This window comes from Nesoenas mayeri (genome assembly GCF_963082525.1).
Source record: "Nesoenas mayeri genome assembly, chromosome: 3".
Lineage (NCBI taxonomy): Eukaryota > Metazoa > Chordata > Aves > Columbiformes > Columbidae > Nesoenas > Nesoenas mayeri.
In genome coordinates, this window is record NC_137544.1 from 45,794,215 (window position 1) to 45,810,624 (window position 16,410).

The 16,410-nt window shown below is 40.7% G+C and overlaps 1 protein-coding gene across 4 annotated transcripts in view; it reads left to right on the top strand.

Annotated features, from left to right (window-relative positions):
• The window catches only part of LIN28B (lin-28 homolog B), a gene marked incomplete at both ends in the record, with an annotated part of 85,243 nt that overhangs the window by 50,916 nt on the left and 17,917 nt on the right, over positions 1 to 16,410 (top strand). The window lies entirely within an intron of this gene.

The following is a 16,410-nucleotide window of genomic DNA, read 5'->3' on the forward strand; positions in this document are numbered from 1 at the left end:
TTTATGAAAGCTAATTCCACATTCTTGTGTTTATCTGTTTCTGCGTTATCAGTGTAACAGTGTGAGGACTGAGCCTCACTGAATCTCTTTAAATGGATCCCATTTGAACAGATCCAATGACACTTTTAATGGTGTACGCAGGGAAGACTGGCAGAAAGAGATAGCAAAGGTGAGAAAAAGAAAGGGAAAAGCAGCAATATGTGCAGAGAGAGGAAAAAAAAGTAATGAGACTGAGGTTACCAAATATTGGTGGTGCTTCCACAATAGATGGAGTCTCTGTAATTTGCAGAGTGTTGTTGCTGTGGGGACCTTGCTGTGATAATATTTCCCCTACAAGGTTACTGTGGGCCACATGAATTTTATACCATGGATGGAAAGGCTTTGTAATCGCTGTCAGTGATAGAGAGCACTTGGGCATCTTTCCCACTGAGGAAGAGAAAGTCTGTTGTGGTCCATGTGAAATGAAACTGTGGCTATAAGCAGCTTGCGGCTTTAGATTCCCAGACCTTACTTTAGGCTATTGTAATACCCACGTGTCTTACATACATATTTTTTCACAGTGTCTAGAGTATTCTGGGCTAGAGGGGAGGTTTCTCTGAGGAGACTCAGCTGGGATTTGCATCTGGCAAGTGCTGGGTTCAGAAGTGGTGTTTCATTGCAGAGATGCACAGCGGCGAGGCTGATCTCTACCAAAGTAAGGCAGGGTATGAATTTGCAACAAGTTACACTGCGTCAGGTTGTGGCTTCTGTCATAGGAGCTCTTAACACCTACTGAACACTGTGTGTTTTGCTCAACTTTGACAGTGAGCTGTCACAAAGCACACTGTGCTGCTCTCTAGGAATGACCGTGGGGAGCTGATGCAAAAAGATGAAGTACTCTGAACTGACACCTTAATCACCTGCTCAGTAACACTATTGATGTTGGGTGTTTAGTTCCTCTTTCCAGTGATGTTTGAGACCCTTCTTAGGCTTACGGACTGCAAAAACCACCACAGTTTTTGTTCTCTTACAAGAATACCGCCATGTGAAATGAGGTCACTCTGGCCCTACTGTCCTTTTTCCAACAGGAGCATGTACTTAAAGAGAGAGAGACTGTAAGAAATAGGGAGGTATAGCTTTCCATCTCTGGCCCCATCAGTGGTTTAGGTATCTCTTCAGTATCAACACCTAATCTGAAAAAGACTATTAAATGATGTGTGAAGTACCTGAGTTGCTGGACGCAACTTTTTCTTGGATCCTCTAGCAAAACTTGAGATTATTTTAGACAATAGGCTAGGAAGAGCAATAAACACCAGTCTGAGATGTGCTTTCTTACATTATTTTATTACGGATATTTGCTAACTGTGCCATAGTAATCCTCCAAACTAGTATGAACTGCTTGTAACAGGAGCATCAGAATGCTGTTGGATTTTTAAAAAAAAATAATACAATAAAATAAAAAGGACAAAACACACTAAAAAGCCTGAGAGCTTTGCACTATTCCAATACTTCAGGAAGGTTGTATCTTTGCTTGACTACAGTCATTAGGGACAAAGTTTTCCATATTTGCACTTTTTTTCAGGCTGACAACTTTTTGGAAGGTTTAGCACCAGTTCAGGTTTTTCAAAGAGTGGGATAAAACTACAGAGTTTTATTAATAGGGTTAAAAAACCAGGAAACTTTTAAGCAGCACTTGGTGCTGTGGATCTGAGACTTGAAAGCTGACTTGGAGATGGATTTCTAGGGCAGGGGGTTAATCTTTCCTCATCTTTCTTCAGACTTATCCAACTCTAAGTTAGAAGCCTCTGAAAAGTGTTACTGCATATATTCATATCCAACAGCCCTTGTTAAAATCTCTACATCATGCGTCTGTGTTTAAGGGAGGTCAGCAGACACAGCCTTCATGCACACCAAACACACGGTGTGCTTCCAGGACTTGGTCTGTCCATCCTGATGAGAACAGAATCAGATCTCCAAGACCACATTATTTTCTTTGCCAGAAGAACAAAGGAAAGTGGCTTAAGGGAGGAAAGACAAAACAACTGCCACTAACTGGTGTGTAAAACATCCAGTATCTATGGACTATACACTATTTGGCATGATTTCACCTCCAGCCTTAGGGTGTAGCTAAACTTCAGTCTTCTGGAAATGCCAGGTGTAAAGCTATGGTAGAACGAGTGCTCCAGAGCGAGAGCCCAAGCAGGAAAGCCTTGCTCCTCAGGAGACAGCAAGCCATGGCTAGCCTGTCTTCTAACCCCAGATCCAGGACACAGCATCAGGAGTTGCCTTCCTCAGAAGAGAATGGATTTCTCTTCCTGCCTATTTCCATAGCACAAACAGTCGGGAGGCAGGATAGCGAGCTGAAAGATCAATATTTAAATGTTGAAACTGGGTGCAGAAATTATTACAGTTGTGCATAACAATATGTATAGTATTAGAATAAAAAGTTTCGTTTTTCAGAAGACATAGAGGAAATCCCATTCCAAATTTTAAATGTAGAGAATGTTCTTTAATTTGAAAAAGCCAAGTGCCCATAGTTAGATACAAGCTACAAAGCTTAATCTGCTCCCCTACCAGCTGCGCTGCTTCTGAGATCAGGGTCAGTTTGAGTTATTTTGGGGTACCCAGGCACACTGTAGTGTGTTGGATAGTAATAGTTTGAAAGGCCATTTTCTGGTTTCATGCAATCTAACTACCAAATTAATCACAAGGCACCTTGAAAGTAAGGGCTCTTTTCAGAGCCCACATTGCTGGTGAACTTGCACAACCACGCGGTGTTTCAGCCTGCTCACCCGCGTGTGGGCAGGAACTGGGCTTTTCAATTAGGCGTGCAAATTAACAAAGCACACAAAAATACTTGCTTCCTTTCCATCAGATGTGCCTTCTGATAGGGCTATTCACATGCTACAAGTGAATGCGAATTTCTGTGCTAAAGCAAGAGCTGGCAGCCTGCTGGCAGTGATACCACCAAGTGGTATCTAAGCCTAATTTTCTTCATTGCAAGCTTGTACTAAGAACAGAGTAGAGCTTGAATAAAGTTGTCTTTGGTATCTGTTTGTATGTGTGTACAGTTAAGAAGAGATAGGCCCCGAATTTTTCATAGTGTTTGTGAAAACAAATCCAAATTTGATGCTAAAGTAAGTGGATACAATTCTGAAAATGTACAAGGAACAGATGAAGTGAGTAGGAAGGTGTTGTTTTTATGTAGCTTCATGTAGAGCAAAGCCGCACAGCAGATGGGTTTCATAAGTACATATACTGTTTTCGGAATGCAGAATATTTTTCTTTAATCGGATGTCTTCTCAGGCCTCATGTTTTCTGAGTATTTTGCCCTCTTTCACCCAGGAAAGAACTTCTTCTCATTTACAGTAATGTAACAGCATATATTCATGCCTTTGCTATGGTGTACTGATGCCTAATGATCATACTGGAGTCTTACCTGTTGTAGTGATTCCCCACATCTAAAGGAATTTAGAAGCAAGAAAAAATTGAAAACTTTGCCAATTTTCACAGATTATGCATAACTTCAGTAAAGTGTATGTTAGAAGTATTTCAGTAAATAATTTGCAAAACTTAATTTCTGTTTCTGAAAACCTTCCTAATGTAACTTACATCTTCTTCCTTAATGCAAATTCCAAATTTCTCTCTTGCTGTTTCATTTCTTACTATTGTACTAATATACTACTTACAAGTAGACAAGAATAAACAGAAAATGTGCATACATTTTCAGGGCCCAGTCAGTAAGTACTTAAGACTATGCTTTGAAAGTAGTAGGGAGGAGGGCGTTATTTGAGAAGATCTCCCCAATCATGGAAATTTCTTTTAAAGCTGATATTGACCCAGGCTACAGACTGCAGTGTGGTGATGCTTTCTGCTCATGTGCTGTGCTCTAGCTATTGCTGAACTGCAAGCAGAACTGCTTGCAAGATGAACTGTCTTTTAAAATGATGCACACAGTCTGTGCTGTATTTTGCTACAAAAATGTTCAGTGTAAATCATTAAACCCCAAAGCTCTTCCACTACAGGAAGACACTTGGGTTTCTTTGTTTTCTTGATGTGTTGCACTCCAACATCACCTAGCAAGTGTGCTCAAAGCATGTAATAAATATATAACACTGAAGAGAGATTATAGTGGTGACTCCAGATGATGGAAACATTTGCCATGTGTCCTGACCTGTTGAAAAAGATACCAAGAACTTGGAAGTTGAAGAAAACCGAATTATAGTACAGCTGCTAAATCAGATATTCCCAAAATGTTGCCTTTGATTTACTGCTCTTGATGAATCTGAAACTCTTCAGGAGGAATAAATGTTCTGGAGCCCTTAAAATTAATAAAGCTTGTGCAGTAATGTAATTCCAAATCACTGCAGCTGTTTCTTTTATTAGCTGTAGCTTCATGTTTCTGTCCTTGATACTTAAAGATCAAACCTACTTAAATATGAATCATTTAAAAATGTAGATTTACTTCAATGTCTTGTTTTGTCAAGAAGCTCAGCAGCTCATTATGTAAGAGGAATGTGTCACGGAGGTAGTCATCTCTGTCATGGTGGTGCAGTCACGCTACTGCTGTGCCCACTGTGCACAGCCCTCACCCCCCAAGTGCACCTACAGTGTGCCAGAGCACTTCTCAAACTGATAATAAGACATGGGCTATGTCCTGAAAGACATCATGGCTTTAAGGGCATATTTACACCAGGAAAAGTAGGTTTATTTTGGAAAATGTAGTGGTTTAAGCCACCCCTGCATAGCAATGTGGCATCCTCCATCCAGAAGCAGCAGGACTGAGTGGGACTTTGCAGTTGCTTCTTCTGGTTATGGGAAGCTGTTTAGAGAGGAGGCAGTGGAGCTCAAGTAGAAATGCTCCTGTGATGTCCATGGTCCCTTAGGCAGGGCAACAGGAAGATATTTCAAGGACAGTGGATAGGGAGAAGATTAGGAAAGGAGCAGGAATATTACAATACAAACTTGCAGGGGATCAGGAAGGAGAGGGAAGAGAAAGGCTTGGGGAGGGGAGGACAGACCATTGAAAATCATGTCAATATGAGAAGTACAGAGTTTTCCCAGTTTCCAAATGGTCACCTCAGAGCTAGTGGTTAGGGCACTCTTCCAGGAGTACAGAGAACCCTGAAGCAGCTCAGGCACAAACAGGGATTGAAGAAGTTTCTTCCACTTTGAAAGATTGCCACAAGTCAAGAGCTGATGCGCAAGGAGCCAAAGTCCTGGACTCAGGTGATCCCAGCAGGTCTGGGAGGGCTGATCTGAAATGGGACTTTTTGTAGTATGCTGCTTATTGTGTGTTTCTTGTTTACCGTATGACAAACGTGACACATACGGAGTTTGTTTTGCAGAACCACCAAATGCTCCCAACTGTAACAATTGCTCAGTTTGAGCTTTACCCTAAACATATCAGGTGCTATGAAATAGCTAATGTTCTATGGGCTCCAGTATTTTAAATTGGGCTCATAGAATAAGGCTCCTCTGGAACATGATTTTGACTTTTTTGTTGTGCTCCAGAATCCTCTGCATTTTGTTGAAACCAGTTAAACCACAGAATTTCATAGAGCCACTGCAAAGTAATCAATATTTGTAATGCCTGAAGATGTCTCAGTGAGACCCCCAAAGTCAGTACCTCTGTAAGTGTGTTCAAGATTTAGCTGCATTTAGTGGTGAGTCCAAGCTTTGAATTGAGTAGGCTAAAAAAAAAGTATTAAAAGGTTATTTTCTATTTCATGCAGCAAATGAGAAAAAGGCCACGTAGGAGAATTTGCATGTTCATTTACAGGCTGTTACTACAGTGTAAACTGTTTCCTTCTCTTTTGAATGCTGAATTTGTAGGTAATGGGTAGAAATTAGCCTGAACGCTCCTCTGACTAGCATTGAGGCTCAGAGATTTGGATGAGTTTTTCTTTGAAACTGCACTATGACATGGTAGGACGAGGATGAAGGGACTGGTTTCAGGGGAGAAATTGCTTGTCCATGGGCAAGAGAGAACAAAGGTGGCCATGGCCTAGCTGGAGGAATCACGAGCTGAGGTCGGCATTATTGACGGAGCAGAGGGAGCTGGGTTTGCTCAGTGACAGACCCGTGAAACAGTTAAGGAGGAAAGAGTTGTGAAGAGTCACTATGAAATGTGGGAGTGAGCTAAACAATTCCTTTCTTTGATCTCCATTCATTTATAATCTTATTGGTGTTGAGTCTCCTGGCACTAGAGCTTTTACAATGAATAGCTGAAAGTACAGAAATTGATTTAAATTGGGCAGGTCTTGTGTTGAATGGCTTTCTTTAGCCTAGAAGTTACTTGGAGTTTTACTCTTTTAGCTGTTGGACAGTTTAAATGCTAAGCAGTTAATTTACTTCAGACAGCTCTGAAAACAATAGCAAACCACAGACTGCTCTTATTTCATTGTCTGCAATTAACATTGCAACAGCCTTTGCATCAAAGTTTAACCAGAATGCTTTGATTTCCTTAATGATAAATGGATATATTTTGACCAATGCAAAAAGCTGAAGTAGTTCAGTGTTTCAAATTCAGCTCCAAATTTGTTAGTGCTTAAAATTAGTAGCTCTACTTTTTTGTCAGGCTAAACTAATAATGTAAAACAAGACATAGCGTGTGTGTGTCAGTCTCCGTCTGCATAATGAGACAAGTTGTTATACAAAATTATGTAGTGTTGCTTCTTCCATCAATGAGAGGGAATCATCAGTATTTGGCAATAGGATTAGAAATTGTATGTAGCTCAGATGTAAGGAAAAGCCTATTTATTTACCTTTTAAAGGTTTTCTTTTATTTACATTCTCCTTTCTGAGTTAGTTGTAAATAATTTCTTTCTAGCAAGTATATGAAAAATCATTAATTTCTTGTTTTTCCATGGTTTTGCACTGTGATAGATTTTTAGAGAAACATGGTTAGCTGCTCACATAATTCTAGGAATATGTACCTACCTCTCCTGTTAATAATTACTTAAAATGTGCAGAGCAATTCGGTTTTCCAAGTCAAAAAAGAACCCACAGGGTGTTCTAATTTACTTTTTGTTAAATAGGTTAGTGGGATTTTATGTTATTAAGTGTGGGAGTATCATTAATCACTTCACTTTTAGAATTTTTGTCCTTATGCACATTGTATAACATACGAATTTTACTTGGAGCTCAGAAATAATTTTATCAAATGGTTTGTTCCTGTTATTCCTGTGTTTCTAACTCACTGGAGCCTCATGAAGTTACCTTTCTCCTTTACAATCTATACATTTCATTTATGCGTAGAAGAGAAACATCTGGCATTTTTTTAATGAGAGCTGCATGCTCATTGACCAAACAAGCAGCAAGGAATCTATTGTATGGCTGAGTATGGCAAGAAAATGAGGTAGCAGTCTCACTAATAATCAGTAGAATTTGTATAAATGGGTGCTGTTTCATTTTCTGAGTCAGCTAATCTCCTTCTCTTTCACCCTTACAAGAAAACAAATCATGTTTAAAAATGCCTGATGTGGTAAAATGCCACTTTCAAATGTAGAGATTAGAAACATTTAAAACATATGTATCTGTGGTTAAAGATGCTGACTCTTAATTCTCTCCTGTCTAGAGCGTTCCTTTTTTATCTTTGAAGTTCAGTCATTGTTCCACGTCGATGCCATTGGTTTTATTTATTTTTGTATCCTACAGAAATTAATTAATACTGTTTAGATCCAAACTTTTAAGAATATTTGTGAATGTAACATATCAACAAGTTTGTATTTTACACAGCCTATGGAGCTGGATTTTGGAATTTGCTTTTTTAGTCGTTCTTTTGTGGAAGAGAAATCTTTCAGGCATGAATTGATAGTCCAGATCTTTTGAGGTCTGTCTGTGCTAACCTATGACCTCTCTTCTTAGGAGGTCAACATCTGAGGGCAGGAGATTAAGGCAGTTAAAAGATTGGAATGGGAACTGGAATGGAAAAATTAGCCAGCACATTTTGGGTGGAAAACATCAAAGTCATCAAACAATTTGCTTATTTTAAACTCAGTTTAAGGGTAACAAGCTAATTGTACTGTGTTTGTTGACGCAAGCAATTTATATTATTTGAGGACATTAACACTGAAGAATTTTTTTTTTTTAATTGCAGAAACACAATGCCGGTTCAGTATAAACATGCTACTAATTTTGTATACTCAGTGCTTTTGTGCAGCATTTTTTAGGATAACAATTCAGGATCTGATCATACAGCCTGTATGCACTCAATCAGCTCTATTTCTCACAAACAGCAATAAAATGTTGTGGAACCTGAATCTTGTTTGTGGTCTGCTGAACACCCCTGGCTCTCATCGGAGAATACAGGTGCTCTCAGTACATGGGAAATACTATTTCCATATTAAAAATTTCCTGAACGTGGTGCTTTAAAACATTGGTAAGCATCTCTTTTTGTTACAGCTTTTCAAATGTGAATTCCTTTCCAATGCAAACTTGTCACCAAGGAATGTTCTTTCATAGATTATAAATTGATTTAAAAGAAAACAGCACTATCTGTTTGTTCTTATCTGTCACAGTTCAAAATTCATTCGTATGTGTTTTTAGAAGAATGAGGACTTCATCTTTCATCTGTACAATCAATTTCAAAGATTATTTTATCTAGAGAGTGACACCTTTCCACATGTGAAAATTATTCAAGTTTAAGGATTTGGTAAGGAATAGCATTTTCTTCTGGCTTGTTTAATGTGCAAATAAAAGTGGTTTCAGTATCACATACAAAAACCAGACTAGTGTTTCTGCATGGAAAACCACCTGGCAGGAAGGAAAATGAAGAGTTACGGTTATCTCACAGCTCAGACTCTGACTAACAGTGCATGTATTCTGATACTTGTCCTATAGGTATGGCTACTAATTCAAGTATGATAAAATAGAGCGAAGCTCAGGCAAACATCCATTTGTAAGCCTCAGTCTAACCTCCACACATTTTTATTGTTCTTTAGATAGTGAGGGGTAAGAGATTTAAACCCCTTTGCAAGCGTATAACTTCCCAAACTATTCCTCTAAAGGCTGAAACCTCCCTTCTGTAGCTTTTTAGCCCTGACTTGCATGTGGGAGGAAACTGAACGAAACGATTGCCAACATTTCTTCCTCCTTCATGGAAGGAAAAGAAGGGAAAGCAGGAGGAGCTGGTGCAAACTGCAGCAGCCCATGGACCATTCCCAGGGACACAGGCACCGATGTGCCACCTTCCTGCCATTCCACTGCGGTGGCTGGATAAGCTCTACCAGCAGCAGGAGCCAGGTGTGCCCAGCATCCCTGGTGGCACTGCATCCCTAGGAGTGCTGCAGGAAACGGGGAGCATTTGAAGGGAGCAGGACCAACCCTGAAGGCTGTTCTGTTTTAGAGATCTGTTCTCCATTTGAATTCTGGGGGTAAAACACGGTAGCTTCTGACAAGCCATTTTGTGATTCTTGCTTGTCAGCCCTCTCTGTGGTTAAATAACTCAGTAGGATTGATGGATGGAGAGCTAATTCTTTCTGTTTTACAGAACAGCTTTGGTTACCCATTTTTGAGAACACGTGAATCACTGTGAGGGAACAGAGAACTTGTTAATTAATAAAAGAAAGAAGTTAAGCAACTACAAAGTTAGTGTGCTTGACGTGACTTCAGATAACTTCCCTTTTTGCCTGAGCCCCTTCTATACCCTCCTTCTGTTCTGTTTAGATGGTACACTCTTCAATGCAGAATTGTTTTCCTCCGTAGTCCAGACAATGCTTAAAATTACTGATGTTTTCAATTACAACAGTAATTGTGATTCTTGGCTATTTGAATTATTGGACAGCAGTGATACACACGTATTTTTTAGTCCAGAAGACCTGCTCCCCAGGATTTTTGTTGGATGTGTGTCTCCTCTTGTTTCGTGATGTCTGATAATTGAAACATCCTGTCCACAAGCCTGCTTTTCTTAACTATCTTTTGCCCAACTTTAAAAGTAGTCTGTAGATACCTGAGGTCTACGGATTGAAAACTGCTTTAGTGGAGAGTAGGATGCTGGAGGTTTTTCATTCCTTAATTTCTGTGGCATTAGTTCTAAATGTACTAAGAAACGCCTCCAAGTTTTAAGTGCAGTAGCTTGCAGAGTAGACTGCTTGCTCAGTTTGAGGAAGGGGGAATTCAAAACTCAATGAAATTATAATACAATTTTTGAATTACATAAAAGATATTTTGCTTTTTTATGATGAAACCTTACTTTGGTTTTGCTTGATCTGTGTGAGAAATAGGTAGAGAATGTATCCTTGGTTCCCTCACATGCTCTTTTCACAACAAAAAATTGCTACAGAGCTAGACAGAACTGATCAGAATTACTGCAAATAGTATTCTCAGCCTTATGTGCTCATGAAGGTTGAAATTTCTGGCAGTGCAGCTCTGCCAGATTTCTGACTGCAGCCACCAGTGCTCTTGGATTCAGTGTCTCCAAATGGACTCTCATGTGCCTCAGTTGAGTCACTTCCTTAGCACAAACTGCCATAAAAGAGATGATTTCTCCTGCTTTTCTTTCTAGGGTTTAGCCTGCACTGCACCCCTACTTTTCAATGTAAGAACTAATCGGAAAATACCTTTTGTAGTAATGCAGTTGAGTTCAGAGGGTTTCAGAAATGTGGATTATTGGAGGCCTTTTTTGTTGAAGAGACCATTGGGGTTTGTGTTCCTCCACTCTTTCTAGCTGCTAATTTGAATGAGAAGCCAGCAAAGCAGCATGTTGGTTTTCTTCATAAGTGGTAGTTATAGTTGTTCCCAGTTGCCAGGTGAACATGAATGTCTATGAGATACTTCAGGTGATAGCTATCCATACAATCTATAGAAGTATATCATAATGTATCTAAGATCTTAGATCTCATTTTTCTTAAAGACCCACATTTCTTGCTTAATTCTTGCATAAAATACGAGACAAATTTGAAAGCTTTTGAATTTGGCAGAATAATAATAATCTTTATACTAGTGCAATGTTAAGATGCATTGTACAGAAGTTTTACTTTAATTGTGAAGAGACAAAAATGTATTAAATCTTTTGTATCCATGTATTGTATATATATTTATAGTATACATGTAAATATAGACACAATAGATTTATGAAAGGTTGCCTCAGATGCATTGAATAAAGTAGGTATCAAAAGGAAGATGATTTATGAAGAGATCAGTTCAGCATGAGATGTACAGGTTAATGACCTCATCGATTAAAATAAAAATGTTGGTTTTATAGGTGCAAGGTAAAGCTGACAGGAACTCGTTAGTTTTTCTTTCTCATGCTGACAGTCATACTCCCATTCTATTCCAAACTTCCACCAGGTGAGCTTGGTACAGGTAGTCATGCAATACACTGATGCTGTGGAACGTGGCGAATCCCAGCTTTGTAACCCAGCATAGTTTATTGCTGTCACTGGTAGCTAAGACTTCATGTGACTGGCTTCTTAAAGATGCTGCCTGTGTTGCATTAGTAGAACATCTTCCTCTAACAAGCCAACAGCCCCCAGTCTATGTTTGTGTAGTCAGTGTGGCCACAGTGTGTGCTCCTTTCTCTGGTTCTTTCTGCTGGTGCATCTTAGAGTGTGCTGGTTTACTTTTTTCCCCTTTTGCAGCATGAGGTATTAGGCAAAATGAAGCAATACTAGTATAGCTGTGTGAGCTTGCTCTCATGAGGCCAGGTAACAACAGAAGTAACAATGTCATAACATGCATTTCTTGCATGTACAGTCCTGCTTGTGTTAAGAAGGTCAGTTGAGAGTTTTCACAAACCTGCAAAAATTCTTACGGTTGAGACTATAAGTGAAAAAGTTTATGAACTGTAAGGTGGTATTAGTTCTGGAAATTAATTGTGATGGTGTATGCACGCTAATCACTGTAGTGGAAACATCCGGCTGCTATGATGAGATGCTGTGTTGGGAACAGGATACCACCATGTTCCCTTTCTGTGGTACCAGGTGGTAAATTTGCTTAAGCTTGCATATTTTGTTACACTGTAGAGGACCACAGTTTGTGTGTGGCATAGCAAACCATTTTCATTTAACTTTGAATTGTTTTCTTAAAGCAGATTCTCATTTAATTAAAAAACCAAAAGATTCCACAGAGACAGGTTTATGTGTAAAGACTTGAAACAAATTTCTTTTAAAAGATGAAAATGCAATGCTTTATTAAACGATAGTTCAAGTTTGTCAGTTCAAAAATCTTTATTTCTTTGAAGTAGCCAGGTGTGGCTTCTGAAGTGGTTCACGCATATCGGTGTGTAAAAGCTAAATATGAGCAGAATTGGGATGGAAGTGAACGTGGGGGTGTGAAGAACTGGAGATGGGGAGGAAATGTGATAACACTATTACTGGATGTGAACTAGGTAGTTGGTGAGACTGGGGCTGACTGGTTTACAGAGAAGTGGTGGGTGGGCAGCGGTCATGTCTCCGTGGCAGTCAGAGGGAGGCAGGGCTGCTCCACCCGATGCTTTCTGTGGTCTGATGACTTCCAGTGCCTGTAGACAGGTGTTCAGCACACTTTCTTCCCTGAGCCAGGCAGGTGATACTGTTCACCTTCCTTTTGCCCCTGTTTTCCCTCCTAGAAAAGATGGGGAGTAGTTACAGAAGCTTCTTTAACATGCCTGTTTCACACGATTCAGAGATAGTGGAGTGCCAAACATGAGTCAGCCGTGAGGTGGCCAAGACAGAGAACAGCACAGGTCATGGCTGTGTGCTTTGCACTTGTGGTCCAGGATTAAAGGGGTGGCCAGGGCTCTCTGCTGGGGCAGGCTGGGTGCTCTCCCCATTGTAGCCCCCAAGGGCCCCTGGCATGCTGTGTGCATGTGTGTGGGGTGTCATTATCTATGAAAGCCAGCACAAATAAAGACTGCAAATGTGCTGCAGCTGTGGTTGCACTGTGGTCTGGTGAGGGAATGGCTCCCTGCAGGTGTGCCGTGGCTGCTGTGTACCCCTGGGGAGCAGGAGGGTGGATTTCCTGTCTACACAGACTATTTGAGGAAGGATACCACGAAGGTAGGGCTTCTGCTGCTGGGTGGGATATGATGAGCAGACTCAGGTGTCCCAGGTGGCCCCTCCTGGGAGAGGATGGGTTGCATGGTGCTCACTGTAAAAACAGGGGCTTGTAAAATTCCCCTCCTGGTGTTTCAGGAGGCAGCACACGTGATCCTGCCAAACACACCCGTGGGCTGGGACTGCTGAGATGGTCAAACAGCATGGCCAGGAGAGTTCTCTTGAGGATGCTGTAATGGATGTAGCCCTGGAGACCTGTTTGGCAGAGCGTGCCAATAAGTTAATTCTGCCTATGCTGCAGTCTCTTTCTACAGAGGAGAAGAGCCTCTTTGGAAGAAAGATGAAGTCTGCAGTCTAGTCAGGTCAGCGTTCCCCTACCAAGTGCAATTGGATTGCTACGTACCCCTCACCAGATGAGAAAAGTACAGAGGTGGCCTTGGCACAACCCCAGGCCATACCCTTTGTCAAGGAGAATTCAAGACAGATTCCGTCAGATTTAGGGGTTAACTTAAAATTTTTTGCATCAATAATAGTGTTCTTAAACATGCAATAAACATGTACATTTAGGTTATTGCAGATGTAGGCACTGAAGATCCCGAGGTGTTTTTTATTTTCTTTGTATGTGCTTGTAAATTATATATGCTGAATATCAAGAGCATAAACTTCCAGCAGCTGGTTCTGTATCTCCTGCATATGTTTATTAATACATAGCCAGGTCTTGGGACTTCCTCATCACATGCTGACATCCCCTGGGACACACAGCTAGTGTTCAACTACATCTGGTCCAGGGTTGCCAAAACTCTCCCCAACAATCACCACTCAGACAGCTGTGCTTCACAATCCAACTGATTTTGTGTGTGTGTGTGGCTGATTATGCCTTTCATGGTGTTTTTGCTTGTTAGAGAGACACTATTAAGTTGAAAATGCTGTGAATTTCAGAAATTGATTCTGCACTAGTTTTAAGTATAAAGCATACTAGTTTGTTGTTGTTGTTGTTATTATTCTGCAATGTGTTCTACAAGCTGAAGAAACAGGAATCTCCCAGATATTGGACAGCATTAACAGATTGGATCCCCATTTGTTATTTTTTCCTGTAGGGGAACTGTGACTTTAAAATAAATGGTTGCTGCTCTTGGCTCTGTAAGGCAGGTCTCTGCCAGGTTGCAGTTTCACATCACCAGGGGCCGGCGGGCTGATGTGCCCCCTCCTCACCCTCAGCCAGAGTTGTGGTCCTCTCCCTGCAGGGTCGCTGATGCTGAGCTAATCCTGCAGAGATCCGGTTCAGGGACGGTAACTGAGGAAAAAATTCTCCTGAAAAAAAAAAAAAGGTACCGAGTAGCAAGCAAATAGGGTGGAGGCAGAGAGGGGAATGCCTCTCGGTAGCAGCTCTGCATTCAGTGGCTTTATCTGGGGTATGAAACCCTATGGACAGCTCAGCATGAAACATGTTGTACTTTCTACTCGGCGTGGCAGAGACATTCCCCACAGTGTGGCAGTGGCTTTGTGGTCCCTGTAGCAGGGGCAGTGTGAGGTCTGCTCTCACTCATGGCAGGTGGTCATCTAAGAGCTGGCAGGGTTCGCTGGAGGGAAGCGTCAGGAGCACAAAACCCAGCGGGGAGTTGGGTTTGGCCTCCAAAAGGCAAGACCTCACAGAGAACCCTCTGGATTCATACTTGGGGAGCATCCCAGGTCTCTTCTGTTTGAGGTTGTCCTGTCAGACTGCTGTGCAGATTTGAAGTACCAGATCCTGCTGCACACCAGTTCCCCACAAGAATGATGGTCTGTGCTTTTAGCAGGGCTGCAGCTTGTATTTAAGATACTTTGGTGCCACCACACAATTAACTTGTCTGTTGAACTGTACTGTAGCAGGAAGGCAGCGACTGATGGGGAAGGTGAGCAGTGTTCCTCATCTCTGTGCCCGACATCCTCTTGGGGCTGAAGGGCAGCCCTTAAAAGCTGCAGCAATCAGGCTTAATTCACTGTTAACTTCTGGTCTGGCATTTCAGTATGGCAGAGCAGCATGTATGTGGTGGTCATTTCTCAGTTCCTGCCTTTCAGCAGCTGCTCCTCAAAACTTGCAAAATATGAGCGGTAGGCTTGGAGGAGTGCGGCCTGTGGTGTAATCACAGCTCTTCCTTCCCTGCCAGCTTCCTCTAAGCAATGTTTCATTTTCTTTCTGCTTCTGTTGCATTAATTTGAACTGCTGTGAATGATGTGAAGACAACTGGAGATAGGTACTAAAACTAGCATTTCCTATTGTAGTGTTCTGCTATTTCATCAGTGATCATATTATTTTAAGTGTGTTACGGTTCCAGAGTTTTACTTTGAAACTTAAATGTACTAAAATGATAACCTGCCTTTGTGAAAAGGAAAAAAAATAACATAGATTTCACACAGAGTAGCAGAAACTATATTCTTTCTGTCTGACTTTACTACATGCATCAATTGCACAGTGTGTGTAACACACAAGAAGTGAATGTTTCAAGTGTCTTAATGACAGTTCTTCAAATGAAATTTTCTCACTCAATGTAAAGAAAGGATTCTATAAAATCAACACTTAAAGCTAGTAGTACTCTAATGCTGAAAAGTATTTATAAGTGTCAGTAACCTTGTGAAACTCAGTATACAATCCATTCAATGTTGTGTTTTCCAGGCTTCCAAAACAGGAAAGTGTATATTCCCTGGTATTTCCAGACTTGCATATTTTCCTAGTCTTTGCTAGGAATCAGTGAGTTTTCAAAGCATTCATAAATTCTGATACAGTATAGAAGTATGTTATAAAATGCTAATTTTGCAATTGCCCTCAGTTACCAGGAAAGTGAAACAAGTATTTTTTTTTTAAAATACCCCAACCATTTATTTAATTTAAAAAAAATATTATAAAGCTCTACAGTGATAGTAATGTTATTCAGAGTTCCTTTTGTACAAAGAGTGTGATACTGGCAACTAAAGTTCTGATTTAGTGATGACTCCCCCTTCCATAAGACAGCTTAAGGTTTTCTTGTTGTCATCATCATCAGAGGAGAGTTACCAGCTGAGCTAATTCTTTCTACAAGACTTCATAGGAAAAAAAATTTTGCAGATATTTTTTCTAACTGATACACATGTGATTTTAACTCTGGTAGAAAGAGCCAGGGTAAGGTATGGAAATGCAGACAGCTGCCTCTCAAAGAAACAAAGCTTCAAGGAAGCTTAACATACTGAAAGCAAGGGGAGCATATAATCTCCATCCCAGCGTGCTAAAGTGACGAGCATCACATCCATCCAGGGTTATTAACAGCTTTTGCTTTGGGGTATGGATTTAGGGCTAAAGAGTACTCATGAAAGAAGGACATAAAAACTGCAGGCAACAGCAATCAAGCCAGTCTGATCTTAAAATATGTATGACAGCCTTGCATCCTACTAATAGAGAAGACCTGGAAAAATCAGAAAAAGTGGATGAAGTGCAACGTTA